This window comes from Pieris napi, chromosome 8 (assembly GCF_905475465.1).
Source record: "Pieris napi chromosome 8, ilPieNapi1.2, whole genome shotgun sequence".
Classification (NCBI taxonomy): Eukaryota; Metazoa; Arthropoda; class Insecta; order Lepidoptera; family Pieridae; genus Pieris; species Pieris napi.
The window spans coordinates 8,853,290-8,867,778 of NC_062241.1; the positions used below are offsets into that span (position 1 = coordinate 8,853,290).

Here is a 14,489-nt window from a genome sequence, read left to right on the forward strand (position 1 = left end):
CGAACCTAAGACGTCAGGGTATTCCTTCTATTGAGTCGCACGTTGAAACCACTAGGCCAAAGCTGCTCGCAACTTATTCAATATGATATATCTATTCTGAATTAAAATATATACAATTTCATACAAAAGCATTACAAGTCACAAATAAATTAATTATTTTATCTATCACTCTCGTATCGAACTTTGCAAAAAAAATGACAGTAATAATTTTTGGGACCAAAAAATGAATTTGTACTAAATTAATTTACCACGATATGGTTCGGCTGTGTTTATATAAGTACTAAATCTGATTAGGCTATCTATAATGCACTAGCAAATATGTTAATTCTACGATTTATGCAGCAATAACATTATTAGTATAATATAATTAATATCAGAGGCGTAATGAAAACATTATTATCAATATATCATGGTATTATAGGATGTTATCATCTATTTATTTAAAAAGTTAAAACTACAAGATATATAAATATATCTAATACATCTCGCTCAGAACTACAGACTTTTTATAGATTTAATACATACTGTATAAGGTTTTTACGAAATTACTTTTGCACGATGACGTTTACCTATACAAATGAAATGACACATACACAATTACTCTCATAATACTGTTTTAATCTATTCTAAGGCAATTACAAAAATGTTTTCGTACCACAAAATTTTTATTTAATTTTGCGATACATTAGTGTGATGGTGCCGCATTTAGATTGTAAGCATCTTAAACAAATACAAATTCAAATAAAGAACAAACCATAGACTCTAGAACAATGTATAATCATTCTCTTAATTACCACAGACTATCTTTATTCAAATCGTTATTGTAACATAAAATTACAGTTCACATTTCCCCCGGGGTAAGACCATTAACGCCAACTGTTCACATCACAGTAATATATTGTGCAGTATGGAATATTATGATTAATAAGATTTGTTGCCTTGTGGTGCTTTAACTGATTTAGGTTCTCAAGTGCTATTTGGAATACATATATGACTTTTGTTGGGTAACCTAATGAACAAAACATTGTATGACGATGATAACAAACATATTGTATTAGAAAAAGGAAAACAATTATCTTATTATAAGGAAAGCTTGATTCTTAGTTGAGCTTTGTTTCTAACAACCGAAGTCAGCAATGTTATTTATAAAATTTGTTTTTTAGGTAGTGTTATTATACTGTGTATTAGGTTTTTTTTTAATTTATTCGTGAAGCCAAGTCTTCGATGAATCTGTTGAGTTTATCATAATTACTACATCCTAAGCTGAATATGGCATTTAAAAGTTTTAAAGATTTATTTTATAGTTGGTACTCTACATATGCATAATTGTTTATAATAAAATCAGAAACAAACAAAGAAAAAAGTGTATTTATGCCATGCCACCGTGTTGTAGTTGAAATGTATGTAAGATATAAATGAAAGAGTACCATAATTATCAATTAATTATACTAATTAATGAAGCTCATTATGAATAGGAAACTAAAATCACGATCCTTCATAAGAATCTATTAAGGGAGTCATTTATAACATTTTTAATTAAAACGTGCTACGAAAACGTCCATTTTTTACTATACTTCATTAACGACATGCAAATATTCACTTAGAAACTAAATCAACTGACCTCCAGAATAATCAATTATTATTGCTAAGTTAAACAAGTCTTTGCAATTTAAAATGGCTATTCTGATTGCCTGTTATATATGTGTTTTTAGTGGCGCGTCATGTGGTAGATAACATTATTTGTACACATTTTCATACACAGATAGATACGTTTACCATTATACGTTTTAATTTATATCTAAATTACAATATATTTATTGCGATGTTTTTATTTTATCCAGAATATTTAGGTATAATTTTAGGATGCCGAGGACTAAAATAGATTTGTGTTGATAATTCAATTTTTTCATTTTTGTGTTACAGCGTCTGATAAAATTAATCTACGTTTTTATGCAAAAAAAAAAATTAATTTGCAAAAAGCACTGTTTCCGCCCGGGATCGAACCGGGGACCTTGTGCGTGTGAAGCACACGTGATAACCGCTACACTACGGAAACTTGATAACTACTTGCGAAATAGAGTTAGACTAGATAAAAATCAGTACATGTTTCTTCAATCTTTAGTACAATTGTGAGGATGACAATATTATGTAGCTACGTAAGGGTGCGTCCACATCTGCAGAATATGCCGCGAATATGATCGTAGCGTATAGGCACTTAAGTTCCAGAGCAAGATGAGTAAAAATAATAAGACTTTGTTTATTCACATCTAGTTTACATAACAGTATAGAAAAATAACGGGAAAAGTCTCCTCTAACTTTTTAGCCTTATGTTTCTTTTGCCCAATTCTCTCTAGCTACCCTTTCTAACTCTTTGGTTCTTCAGGTGTGGCCTTGTTTATCATGTCCTGTCTGCGGATATCTGTTGAGGCTAAGTTTGACACCAAGAATACATATTTTTGTAACATTGTAAAAAACATGTAAAAAAACTCTAAAAATAATTATAATTCTACTATAAATTACTTATTAATAAAAAGGAATATTATTTAATGACAATAGATGTTTAGTATGTTACCAGAATCAAAGTCGTGTCTTATCATCTCAAGTTCTTCGGAAAAGTGCCGAAAATAGTAGGCTCTTTAGAAAAAGGTGAATGGATTCTACGAGGATTATTCAAAAGGTGTTATAATGCGGTCTCGGCGCGTGAGATGACGTCCGTATCTCGGCCTAGATCTAAGATTACTATATCACAGCTGTAGGCCATATGACGTTTCGTTAGACTTGTATAAGGTACTTGCTTTTAGCTTGTGTCATCTGGTAGAAGAAAACTGAAAAAATAATAAAAAAAGTGCGTGCGTACAAAGTACACATGTCAGAAGTGAAACTTCTTTGGCAAACTAATTTTTAAGTTTTGTTCATATTTATACAAATCTAAAACTTTAGATCGCCGAGACTTAGAGGGAGGGAAAACGGAAGATATGTTAGAAATTTAATTGGCATTAAAATATTAAAAGTGTCGAAAAATAATACAAATTATAAATTTAATTTATAAATTTATTTCTTCGATGGTCATTTGAGATTTGAATAAATTATTTTGCAAAAAATATAAATATTTTATAAATTCTCTTTACGAAATTTTAATGTAAAAAATATAATATCGATAACATAACTTGCCCTTCTCACTCTCTCTCAATCGGTCTTTCCCTTTTCTTCGACAAAAACGCTGCACATCTTCGTGACGCTAATATTATCATTATTGCGTTTCATCCGTAAAAATATTATCCTCATGCGCCTAAAGAAGATTCACTTCAAAAATTACTTATTTCTCCAAGCATCGTTACTTCTTTGTTTTACAGTGCTACAAAACATGCGAGATATTTGTGTGTCTGATCTGTATTGATTACCGGTTCCTTTACCGTACGATATAGTAATAATTGTGCACATAAATAAAAGTCTATTGGTGCACAGCCTTGATTGGAATGCAATGTCGAACTCAGCCTTGCGATTCTGTAACTCACTTTTCGAACTCTCACAGCGGCGGTGGCGCTCAAATCAGTCATGAAGCAGTCATTTTATGATTTGGCATTCTGATAAATCATAAAATGACTGCTTTACGACTGATTTGAGCGTGACCGCCGCTGTGAAAACCGCTAAAGAAGCTCACGTTCAAGCCACTAGGCCAACACTGCTCTCGTCTTCTTTATTAATTGTTATTTGTGCGTATCCTCTTCGTAATATCAGAACAAAAAAGTAGTTCGACTTGTGACAATTGTCTGATGATGAAGTTGTTTGATCGAACTCGCAACCAGCAAATAATATTCCGCAATGCATTCCCCTGCAGTGCAATAAATTTCTTCTATTTCACTTCACAACGACCGAAGTAAGCACACGATATGCTAATGAGCACTGCATTGATAATTTCATAAATTTACCGACGCATAAATTACAATAAAACTTATTTTAAATTTTCCATAACCGCAAGTCGAAGCAAAATTTGTCTTATGAATATATTATAAGTCTCAATTAGTGACAGAATGTTTTGTTAGATTTTTTTTTTGCCACAGAAGTATGTCAAAATATATTTGGGGTTGATATTTTATACGAAATAAATGTTCATAGTATCATATATTTAATAAAGTTATTTGATGATAACAATGACAACTGCTATGATGATTTTAACCAATTTTTTATATAACAGGAGGCAAACGGGAGGAGGGTCAACTGATGTTGACCCTCCTAGAAGCTAGAAGGCTCGCAAGTGCGTTGCCGGCCTTTTAAGAATTAGTACGCTCTTTTCTTGACCCTTAGTCGAATTGGTTTGTAATTGTCGAAGGAAATGTAAACGCTTTATATATTTATTACGATGTAATATAGATTTTTACATTTTGTATTCTTATAACAATCCGAAACAAAGAATTTGTAGATAGTTTTCAAGATTTATGGAATTTTATATGAAACGACTCAAAACAAGTAGGCTGTAACAGCTGCTGGTAACGACATCACGCGAGAAGGCAATATATCGATGCCGAAGACGCCATTTGCCGCTACAACTTGTTAATAACATAATAATACGTAAATTATTGTGATGGGGCTTCTATAAACTAGGGGTAATGTTCACCTCTCGAAGGTAACGTAACCTTTACCATGACAAAGAATTTATTTATTTATTTATTTATTTTGCTTGCCAACGCTGGGCACACTGATACATTGATAAAAGAAAAATAAAATACAATTTTTAATGTGTCAAGCACTTACAGGCATACAAGAAGTAATAAAATTAATTAAGCAAAACAATAATATAATTTAAATTAAAATTAAAAGAAAATCGCTCTCAAAGTGTGAGGTGAGCAACTATAGATGTTCAGATCCAGATCGTTTAACAGAATGCTCAATCTGGACATCGGTGAATTTCGGCCAAAACGCGTTCACCGGAAAGGAGGGATAAATGGAATGATGGGATGTCTGGGATATGGCTACACGAAATTTAAATTTTGTTAAAAGGTTGGGGCAATCTAGCTGATTTTTAAGTATCTTAATGGCAAAAGATACGTCAATTAATTTTCTGCGATTCTCCAGTGACAACATCTTGAAGTGCGTAGTACGTTGGATATACGAGCATTCTCGTAAGTGCGTTGTTGGCCTTTTAGTAATTTTGCGTTTCTTCGTGGGCTCAGTGTGGTGGAAACGCGCTGTACTTAGTAGATTTTGTCAAAAATATGTCAGCTTTTTGAACCCGAATCACAGGTTATGGAAGCACATTAAAAACCTCTCAAAAGAAAATAATATATAAAAGTTATTTTTAGGTCGAAACTTATATAAAAAATTTTGATTCATCCTCAGATATATGTTGAATAATTGATTACTATTTGGAGACTTATGATGGGATCCTGAAGAAAACAAATTTTATACGCTAACTTCACGTAACTATTTCAATACATTTATTTGCTTTAGCGAACTTTTTTATGTAGCGTTTTAAACTGTACGGTAAGTACTGTAAGATGTATACGCTGGTTCTTATGTTTTAGAGTCTTTTGTTGATAAAATTTTATATCATTTTTGCTTCGCAATTGATACTTCGAATGTACGATTGATACACGAGTGTGTTCATTACGCCGAAATTCTTGGTTAAATTATGCTGAAATAGCAGTATTATTGTTTATGATAGCTAGCACTAGTTTGTGTTCCATCGCGAATATTCGTGATTTGCGGCTCGCTAACTGTCAAAACAATGTAACCACAAACATGCCATTTTCTGGCGTGTTGCATACATTTTACAAGCAATCCAATTATTTTTCATGTTTATAAAATAGCGGTATAATAGTGATAAAATGACGTGAAATAATGGCTAACATTAAAACGAGTTATTTTGTATTTGCGTTATATTCTGTACTAAAACGGTGTTGATATTAAAAATTCAGTTTTTTTTAAAGCGAGCTTAGGCGGTTCTAAATCTTGTGTCTATGGCAAAAGTTCATAATGAGAAAAAAGGCACGCTTTTATCTAATATACAAAATTCTTGTGTCACAATGTTCGTTCCCAAACTTCTCCGAAACGACTCGACCGATTCTTATGAAATTTTTTGTGCATATTCAGTAAGTCTGAGAATCGGCTACTATCTATCTTTCAAACCCCTAAGTGATAAGGGGTTTTTAATCCCAATTATCTTTCTTTTTAGTTTTTTTTTGTTTTATATATTTTTATGATACAGCATACAAAAATATATACAACCCCTAATTTTCACCCCTCTGCAATCAACCCCTATTTTTTATTATAGTAGATAGTTATTTTTATTGAACTAAAAAAATGTTTCCTAGAAATAATTTACATGGCAAAACAAACGTTTGCCGGGTCAGCTAGTATTACATAAATATTCTTCCATCTTTGATTTTGGTTTGGATTTCATATGTTTTACGAAAAACAATTTCCAGCAAGGTAAATTGAAGTCGATACAAAACAGAAGACGAATATCCATGTTTAACCTTAATGGAAGTTTCGAGTGACTTTAACCCTTAATTTAACTTGTACTTTAAACTAATGGCGTCGGTTTCGCTAATTGCGCGTTAGAATAATTATATTGTGTCACGCGTACACGCATATTGAATGGATTTTACGCAGCTCACGTTCTGTGCAGCCCTGCGATTCTGTAACTCACTGTTAATCCGTGAGTCCACTACGCAGTAACAGCGCTCCCTTCGTCACTGACGTAATTTTTGGAATCTCATGGTATTCTGTTAAGAAATTTTACATTACGTCTTGATAAGTGGAGGCAGGTAACCTAGTAAGTTGTTGTCTATTAATATCGTGACAATTGACTCATTTTATTTTATAAAAAGAGTAAATTGTCAAAATTTTCATCATACATAAACAAAATATTTTTAATAAAACAAAATAGAGAACAAAATGGTCGACGTTTGAAATAAAATTAATAATATTAAAAAAAAGATAAACTGCCCTGCGATTCTGTAACTCGCTTCACACACTCTCAGCGCTGAGTTTTGCTGTCAAATCGTTCGTTTCGGTGTCATGTTACAATTTGGTATTCTGTTAAACAATAACCGCGACAAAAGCGCCGCTCAAATAAGATTGTTCACATTTGGAACTAAAATTTGGCACTGCTACACTTACGCTCCAAAATTGTTGGTATTTGGTATTCTGATACATACCATTTGACATCTCATCTCATTTAAATGTACATTTTGTACGTCAAATTAAAAGTTGCTCTTCCCTCGCTGAAATCGTCATTTACCAGTGAGTTAGCCATTTTTAGCGAAGTTAAAACTTGTTTTATGTGAAAATATTCTAACATAGGACAATCTATATGTATCTTGGGGTAAGTTTATAAAATAATATTTATCAATACAGCATTATTTTACGAAAAAAATTATATATATAAACATTAAGCTTCGTGAAATTGAACTTTGTTATTGTTACAGAAGGCCCGTTTCCACTTTTAAAGTTTAAACCTCTATTTCAAGAAATAAATGATGTAATCCATTAAAAAATACTTAATATAATATCTATAGATGGCGAAGAAAATGTAGGCACGAAACGACCAATTGGTTTCTCGGCGTTGGTTATTATCGCTTTTTTCCAATACTCAAGAAATTATATGGTATTGACGAAACCTAGAACATATGCTGCTGAGATGAACGAAGAGTCTAGTAAATACTAAATAGATGATCTAAGGTAAACATTTTGATTACTTTAGCATTAAAAATATAATTTTTATCCAAGAACCAATTTTTCGATGCAGTCTTGATCATGTCTTGTCTCCAGCAGAGATAAGTCGAACAAAAAACGATAAATAAGATAGGTAAATATTGTAATATATTTGTATTTTTCTACTATACTAAAATTATAAATCTAATAATTTCAGAGATCCCCAAATGTTCAAAATTCCTGATAGAAAAATACATTCTGCCTTTGAAGAAGAAGAATATTACATGTGTATCATACAACAAGGCCCCTGGATATAAAAAGACACAATAGTGCAGACATTTTCAAATTATTGAATTTCGACTATCCTTCAATTTATAATAAATGATAACACAGTACAATTTCGGTTCCTATATTTTTATAAAATATATTGATATAACATTAAGGTTTTGGATAAAAACATTATTCTGCTTTACACAAGTATGAAATACCATCATTACATACATGATGGTTTAAGTACTTATTAAGCTTTTTTAAATTTATCGTTCATAACTATTACTTTTTACAAACTAATTAGAAAATATATTAAAATAAATATATTTATCTACAAAATAAAGTAGATGTTATTGATTAGCTCTATGTGAGGCTGTGTTTTAATTAGTTTTTATTATACTTAAGTTTGTTTTACTGAAAGTTATTTTGTAGTGTGTTAAAAGTTTACTATAATCATTAAATTAAATGTTTAAAGTTATTATATTGTTCTTTTATTCACCTATAAAGTAACATGGCTTATATATTTTTCATTTCGGCTTAGCTATGTATTTAACTCGGTTACTACGTTTTCTATAGGCAGTCATTAAATAAGTGGTAGATTTAATTAATCATTTTATTAATATAATATTATTAGATACAAAAAAAAATATTATGAAGTACACAATTATCTTAAACACGGTAATACAATTTTTCATATAAAAATCATAGTTGTCCAAACTGCATTCAAAATAGATTAGTGGTCTCGGTTTAATATCTCTTCTTAACATTTCAATAATTGGTCATTTTCTTCCTCATTCTTGACAACTACCACTGATGGCTGTAATACAATGATTATCTGTTAAAATTGTAAATAGGAAAATGTGGTAGGTCACTGTACTGACACAATAATATTGCATAGCAATTTAATTATTGTAAAGTTAAGGTAAATAATAAAAAAACTTGCATAAAACACACAAAAACTTATATATGGGATATCTTTGTATTTCTAAGTAAAGTATCTTAAAAACATGTTTGATAATATTATAACTAAGCCAAATATTATTAAAAGTTTTATGGTAACAAGGCTTAGTAATTTCGCACAGTATTTGATTCAGTACTATGAATAAAAAAAATCTTGAGCAAACCTATATTTAGACTCAAAAATCCAAATCCAAGTATGTACTTTAAAAACAATTATTTATTAATGAAACAAATCCAAGACCCATAAAGGGTATGTTTAGTTTTAAAGTGTAGTCAGCAGCAATAACTATCTTTTGATTGCTTCATTAAATAAGTTATGGCAATGTTGTTTCCAACATTTAAAATTAACGTTGATCACTTGAAATGGTATGAATTTGAGCAATTGAAAGCTTATATATTTGATCCAACATACCTAACATGATTATTTATACTTGTATTCTGAAATCTGAACAATTAAATTAAATTCAACTTGATCAGTTAAAATTAATACTTCTTATATTTCATGAATGGAATTTGAAGTTAGGAAACCTAAAAATATTTTTTTATTTGACATTTTTAACCAACAATTTCATTATTCTTTACAATGTCGCTTCGATTTAACCTATTACATTTGACTTCAAATTTGCCATCAAACAAACAAACTTTGTTAACTGTTTTACTAGTCACTACTTATTCCTATTTATTTACTATGATAGTTATTATATTTCTAAAATAGTTTTAATAGAATTCAGTTTTTATGAGTGTTAGTAAAAACATAGGTAATATTGTTGTTGTGTGTTTGACCTCTGAATCACTTAAAAAGGTTGCAATAGTAGTTTCATGGCATCTAAAAAGTACCAACACTTGCACTTACACAAATGAATAAATATATAAACACTAATTTTTCTTCTTTATAGATAGGTACCCTTTTATTTTATAATTACTCAACAAAATATTATATGAAAACATTGGTATTAACCTTGGTTACCTTTAGTAACATTTTGAAAATTTAAAACACCTATCCATCCTGTTTACTTTGAATCCGTAGCCCATTTGCTGAGAGAATCACTTTTAGCGTGACATCATCTTTTATCTTTTTGTTAAGATAATATTCTTAAATTTTTTACAATATATCCAGATGTTAGGTATCCCTTGTTTCGTGCTGAAACATAATTAATATTTTTAAGTTTCTGTCGCTCATATACACCACGGCTGGTCAGTTGTCGGGTAAATACGAAATATAAACTCTTAATTGGAAGTTATAAACAAAATACGTAACTTACGATTGACTAATAAATAAACTCACTACTTACCTTTAAGCGGCCCCATTGCCAGATGGGTTTTAATAATTTTCCTCGCTATTCTATTATTTTCCATCAGATAAATCATTTTTGAGATATTTTCACGGTTTATCTTTTTTTTTAATATTTTTTTTAATTCAAACGTCGACCTTTTTGTTTTATTAAAAATATTTTGTTTATGTATGATGAAAATTTTGACAATTAACTCTTTTTATAAAATAAAATGAGTCAATTGTCACGATATTAATAGACAACAACTCACTAGGTTACCTCCCTCCACTTATCAAGACGTAATGTAAAATTTATTAACAGAATACCATGAAATTCCAAAAATTACGTCAGTGACGAAGGGAGCGCTGTTACTGCGTAGTGGACTCACGGAATAACTATTATTTTATAAAAAGAGTTAATTGTCAAAATTTTCATCATACATAAACAAAATATTTTTAATAAAACAAAATGGTCGACGTTTGAATTAAAAAAAAAAGATAAACCGACAGAAACTTAAAAATATTAATTATGTTTCAGCACGAAACAAGGGATACCTAACATCTGGATATATTGTAAAAAATTTAAGAATATTATCTTAACAAAAAGATAAAAGATGATGTCACGCTAAAAGTGATTCTCTCAGCAAATGGGCTACGGATTCAAAGTAAACAGGATGGATAGGTGTTTTAAATTTTCAAAATGTTACTAAAGGTAACCAAGGTTAATACCAATGTTTTCATATAATATTTTGTTGAGTAATTATAAAATAAAAGGGTACCTATCTATAAAGAAGAAAAATTAGTGTTTATATATTTATTCATTTGTGTAAGTGCAAGTGTTGGTACTTTTTAGATGCCATGAAACTACTATTGCAACCTTTTTAAGTGATTCAGAGGTCAAACACACAACAACAATATTACCTATGTTTTTACTAACACTCATAAAAACTGAATTCTATTAAAACTATTTTAGAAATATAATAACTATCATAGTAAATAAATAGGAATAAGTAGTGACTAGTAAAACAGTTAACAAAGTTTGTTTGTTTGATGGCAAATTTGAAGTCAAATGTAATAGGTTAAATCGAAGCGACATTGTAAAGAATAATGAAATTGTTGGTTAAAAATGTCAAATAAAAAAATATTTTTAGGTTTCCTAACTTCAAATTCCATTCATGAAATATAAGAAGTATTAATTTTAACTGATCAAGTTGAATTTAATTTAATTGTTCAGATTTCAGAATACAAGTATAAATAATCATGTTAGGTATGTTGGATCAAATATATAAGCTTTCAATTGCTCAAATTCATACCATTTCAAGTGATCAACGTTAATTTTAAATGTTGGAAACAACATTGCCATAACTTATTTAATGAAGCAATCAAAAGATAGTTATTGCTGCTGACTACACTTCAAAACTAAACATACCCTTTATGGGTCTTGGATTTGTTTCATTAATAAATAATTGTTTTTAAAGTACATACTTGGATTTGGATTTTTGAGTCTAAATATAGGTTTGCTCAAGATTTTTTTTATTCATAGTACTGAATCAAATACTGTGCGAAATTACTAAGCCTTGTTACCATAAAACTTTTAATAATATTTGGCTTAGTTATAATATTATCAAACATGTTTTTAAGATACTTTACTTAGAAATACAAAGATATCCCATATATAAGTTTTTGTGTGTTTTATGCAAGTTTTTTTATTATTTACCTTAACTTTACAATAATTAAATTGCTATGCAATATTATTGTGTCAGTACAGTGACCTACCACATTTTCCTATTTACAATTTTAACAGATAATCATTGTATTACAGCCATCAGTGGTAGTTGTCAAGAATGAGGAAGAAAATGACCAATTATTGAAATGTTAAGAAGAGATATTAAACCGAGACCACTAATCTATTTTGAATGCAGTTTGGACAACTATGATTTTTATATGAAAAATTGTATTACCGTGTTTAAGATAATTGTGTACTTCATAATATTTTTTTTTGTATCTAATAATATTATATTAATAAAATGATTAATTAAATCTACCACTTATTTAATGACTGCCTATAGAAAACGTAGTAACCGAGTTAAATACATAGCTAAGCCGAAATGAAAAATATATAAGCCATGTTACTTTATAGGTGAATAAAAGAACAATATAATAACTTTAAACATTTAATTTAATGATTATAGTAAACTTTTAACACACTACAAAATAACTTTCAGTAAAACAAACTTAAGTATAATAAAAACTAATTAAAACACAGCCTCACATAGAGCTAATCAATAACATCTACTTTATTTTGTAGATAAATATATTTATTTTAATATATTTTCTAATTAGTTTGTAAAAAGTAATAGTTATGAACGATAAATTTAAAAAAGCTTAATAAGTACTTAAACCATCATGTATGTAATGATGGTATTTCATACTTGTGTAAAGCAGAATAATGTTTTTATCCAAAACCTTAATGTTATATCAATATATTTTATAAAAATATAGGAACCGAAATTGTACTGTGTTATCATTTATTATAAATTGAAGGATAGTCGAAATTCAATAATTTGAAAATGTCTGCACTATTGTGTCTTTTTATATCCAGGGGCCTTGTTGTATGATACACATGTAATATTCTTCTTCTTCAAAGGCAGAATGTATTTTTCTATCAGGAATTTTGAACATTTGGGGATCTCTGAAATTATTAGATTTATAATTTTAGTATAGTAGAAAAATACAAATATATTACAATATTTACCTATCTTATTTATCGTTTTTTGTTCGACTTATCTCTGCTGGAGACAAGACATGATCAAGACTGCATCGAAAAATTGGTTCTTGGATAAAAATTATATTTTTAATGCTAAAGTAATCAAAATGTTTACCTTAGATCATCTATTTAGTATTTACTAGACTCTTCGTTCATCTCAGCAGCATATGTTCTAGGTTTCGTCAATACCATATAATTTCTTGAGTATTGGAAAAAAGCGATAATAACCAACGCCGAGAAACCAATTGGTCGTTTCGTGCCTACATTTTCTTCGCCATCTATAGATATTATATTAAGTATTTTTTAATGGATTACATCATTTATTTCTTGAAATAGAGGTTTAAACTTTAAAAGTGGAAACGGGCCTTCTGTAACAATAACAAAGTTCAATTTCACGAAGCTTAATGTTTATATATATAATTTTTTTCGTAAAATAATGCTGTATTGATAAATATTATTTTATAAACTTACCCCAAGATACATATAGATTGTCCTATGTTAGAATATTTTCACATAAAACAAGTTTTAACTTCGCTAAAAATGGCTAACTCACTGGTAAATGACGATTTCAGCGAGGGAAGAGCAACTTTTAATTTGTCAATTGTCGTACAAAATGTACATTTAAGTGAGATGAGATGTCAAATGGTATGTATCAGAATACCAAATACCAACAATTTTGGAGCGTAAGTGTAGCAGTGCCAAATTTTAGTTCCAAATGTTAACAATCTCATTTGAGCGGCGCTTTTGTCGCGGTTATTGTTTAACAGAATACCAAATTGTAACATGACACCGAAACGAACGATTTGACAGCAAAAATCAGCGCTGAGGGTGTGTGAAGTGAGTTACAGAATCGCAGGGCAGGGTTGCCAAAACTTTGTACATGTCCAAAGTACCTGAAGCACGTCTAAACTGGTCAATATTGCATAAATTGCCTGGTTAGTTCTGATGAGAATTCCTTTTTGTAAAACTCCATTTACAATGACAGTTGCCTCAATGATAGGTTTATCGGAAAAAATAATCATGATCGTAAATTATACTAAACCTATACGTACGTAGAACATAGGGATCCAATACTAACTGCGAAACAAAAGCTGATCAGTTAAGTAACATAACAAGTTATTTTTCAATGAAAAAGAGAAAATTAAAATGCACCATTATTTTAATGTAATAGGAGACTCACCTGAAGTTAAGTGATACCGGCTCCCATGGACACTCACATTGGCAGAAGGATCGCAAGTACGTTGCCGGCCTTTTAACCATGATAAATAAACTATGAATATTGTAGAAATAGACGATTGTTAAACATTATCGGATAACTACTAGCAATGTATATTGTATACATCATCCAAAACTCTTAATGTGAAATTAGTTGTATTGCAACCGGTTAGATCAGCTTGTCCTCTGTTTTCTTTAGATTTTACTAATCGTTATATATATGAACCTTAATCACAAATGAGTTGTATGGACCTTACTATTAAACTTCATCATTGGAAGATCAGTTATAGTAGTGTTGCAAAATGGGACAGGAAAAGCATAATTAACCTTAATAAATTTAAAATAGAATAT

The 14,489-nt window shown here is 29.7% G+C and overlaps 2 long non-coding RNA genes and 1 other non-coding gene across 5 annotated transcripts; 1 reads left to right on the top strand and 2 right to left on the bottom strand.

Annotated features, from left to right (window-relative positions):
* Nucleotides 1–1,983: 1,983 nt before the first annotated feature.
* Trnav-cac lies at nt 1,984–2,056 on the bottom strand. The gene has a single exon. It is a non-coding gene; the product is annotated as a tRNA-Val (tRNA).
* A 6,657-nt stretch (nt 2,057–8,713) lies between these two features.
* Nucleotides 8,714–10,172, bottom strand: LOC125051976. 2 transcript variants are annotated; one of them, XR_007117387.1, is made up of 2 exons: nt 9,854–10,172; nt 8,714–8,743 (listed from the first exon to the last, which is right to left on the bottom strand). It is a non-coding gene; the product is annotated as an uncharacterized LOC125051976 (long non-coding RNA). The 2 variants fall into 2 exon arrangements; XR_007117386.1 differs by having other exon boundaries at nt 9,845–10,172.
* A 478-nt stretch (nt 10,173–10,650) lies between these two features.
* LOC125051706 lies at nt 10,651–12,008 on the top strand. 2 transcript variants are annotated; one of them, XR_007117336.1, is made up of 2 exons: nt 10,651–10,877; nt 11,979–12,008. It is a non-coding gene; the product is annotated as an uncharacterized LOC125051706 (long non-coding RNA). The 2 variants fall into 2 exon arrangements; XR_007117337.1 differs by having other exon boundaries at nt 10,651–10,868.
* The last annotated feature ends 2,481 nt before the right edge of the window (nt 12,009–14,489 follow it).